We start from the raw sequence: 2,500 nt of genomic DNA, 5'->3' as shown, positions 1-2,500 counted from the left end.
TATGTTTCACGGATAGACCCCGTGAAACGCTAGAAATTGGCGGGGATGTGTCTCTTGTGGCTCACGGGGCTGTTAGGGTGGCACAGAACTCCCTCGGAATGGGAAAAGGGGTCATTTTCGTGTTGCCACATTGCATAGGAACGCCATGAAACTTCCAGAGGCATTTGCAGCAGAAAGGCACGTGCACTCAAAAATTTTAATATTTTTCACGCATAGACCCCGTCAAACGCTAGAAGTTGGCGGGGATGTCTCTCTTGTGGCTCACGGGGCTGTTAGGGTCGCACAGAAATGCCTCGGAATGGGAAAACGGGTCATTTTTGTGTGGCCACATTGCATAGGAACGGCATGAAACTTCCAGAGGCATTTGCAGCAGGAATGCATGTGCACTCAAAAACGTCTATATTTTTCACGGATAGACCCCGTGAAACGCTATAAATTGGCGGGGATGTCTCTCTTGTGGCTCACGGGCGCTGTTAGTTAGGGTCGCACAGAAATCCCTCGGAATGGGAAAAGGGGTCATTTTCGTGTTGCCACATTGCGTACGAACGGCATGAAACTTCCAGAGGCATCTGCAGCAGAAATGCATGTGCACTCAAAAACGTCTATATTTTTCACAGATAGACGCCGTGAAACGCTAGAAATTGGCGGGGATGTGTCTCTTGTGGCTCACGGGGCTGTTAGGGTCGCACAGAAATCCCTCGGAATGGGAAAACGGGTCATTTTCGTGTTGCCACAATTGGCATACGAACGGCATGAAACTTCCAGAGGCATTTGCAGCAGAAATGCATGTGCACTCAAAAACGTGAATATTTTTTCACGGATAGACCCCGTCAAACGCTCGAATTTGGCGGGGATGTTTCTCTTGTGGGTCACGGGGCTGTTCGGCTCGCACAGAACTCCCTTGGTCCACCTGATTCGTGCATACAGGCAGCAACTAAAACTCTGTAAACCTGCTGTGAGGACATCTAAACAGTGGACCAGTGAGGCTGTGGAAGATTTGCGGGCGTGCTTAGACTGTACTGACTGGGATATGTTCACGACTGCTACCAATAGTCTGGATGAACTCACAGAGGCTGTGTACATCAGCTTCTGTGAGGACTGCTGTATCCCAACACGTACCAGGGTGAACTTTAACAACAACAAGCCCTGGTTCTCAGCAAAGCTCAAAAGGTTGAGGTTGGAGAAGGAGGAAGCGTTTAGGAGTGGGGATAGAGACAGATTCAAGGAGTCGAAGAACAGGTTTAGCAAAGCGGTGAGAGAGGCTAAACGACTGTACTCAGAGACACTAAAACACCAGTTCTCTACTAACGACGCTGCTTCTGTCTGCCAAAGGGCTCAGGCACATCACCAACTACAAACCCAGAGCGCCCCACACCACTAACGACTCCCGCCTAGCCAACGACCTGAACGAGTTCTACCGTAGATTTGAAAGACAATTGGACTGTCCTGAACCACCCCTTCCCACCCAAGAGGCCCCATCCCCCACCCATACTACAGAAACGACTCTCTCCTTTCAGGAGGGAGAAGTTAATGGGCTTTTCAAGAGGCAGAATCCACGCAAAGCAGCCGGGCCGGACTCTGTCTCTCCAGCCACCCTCAGGCACTGCGCTGACCAGCTGTCTCCGGTGTTCACCAACATCTTTAACACCTCCCTGGAGACATGCCATGTACCAGCCTGTCTCAAGTCCTCCACCATCATCGCTGTGCCCAAAAAGCTAAGGCCAACAGGACTAAATGATTACAGACCGGTCGCCCTTACATCTGTGGTAATGAAGTCTTTTGAGCGCCTGCTCCTGGCACACCTCAAAGCCATCACAGACCCTCTCCTGGACCCCCTTCAGTTTGCCTACAGAGCCAACAGGTCTGTGGACGACGCAGTTAACATGGCCCTCCACTTCACCCTACAGCATGTGGACGCCCCAGCATCCTACGCCAGGATCCTGTTTGTGGACTTCAGCTCTGCCTTCAACACCATCATCCCTGCCCTGCTTCAGGACAAGCTCTTCCAGCTGAACGTGCCCTACTCCACCTGCAGGTGGATCACAGACTTCCTCTCTGACAGGAAGCAGTGCGTTAAGCCGGGAACAGAAGTCTCTGACTCCAGGTCCATCAGCACGGGAACTCCTCAGGGCTGCGTCCTTTGCCCACTGCTCTTCTCCCTGTATACCAACAGCTGCGCCTCCAATCATCTGTCCGTCAAACTCTTGAAGTTTGTCGGACGACACCACCCTCATTGGGCTGATCTCTGGTGGGGATGAGTCTGACTATAGGTGGGAAGCTGACAACCTGGTGACCTGGTGTAGCCAGAACAACTTAGAGCTAAATGCTCTAAGGACAGTTGAGATGGTTGTGGACTTCAGGAAGAATACAGCCCCACTCACCGCCATCACCCTGTTAGACTCCGCAGTCAAAATTGTGGAGTCCTTCCGCTTCCTGGGCACTATTCTCTGCCGGGACCTCAAGTGGGAACTGAACATCAGCTCCCTCGCCAAGAGAGCTC

This window comes from Petromyzon marinus, unplaced genomic scaffold (assembly GCF_048934315.1).
Source record: "Petromyzon marinus isolate PM22_M1 ecotype Great Lakes invasive population unplaced genomic scaffold, UKy_Petmar_22M1.pri1.0 PM_G_Scaffold_18, whole genome shotgun sequence".
NCBI lineage: Eukaryota > Metazoa > Chordata > Hyperoartia > Petromyzontiformes > Petromyzontidae > Petromyzon > Petromyzon marinus.
This window is presented reverse-complemented; position numbering follows the sequence as displayed.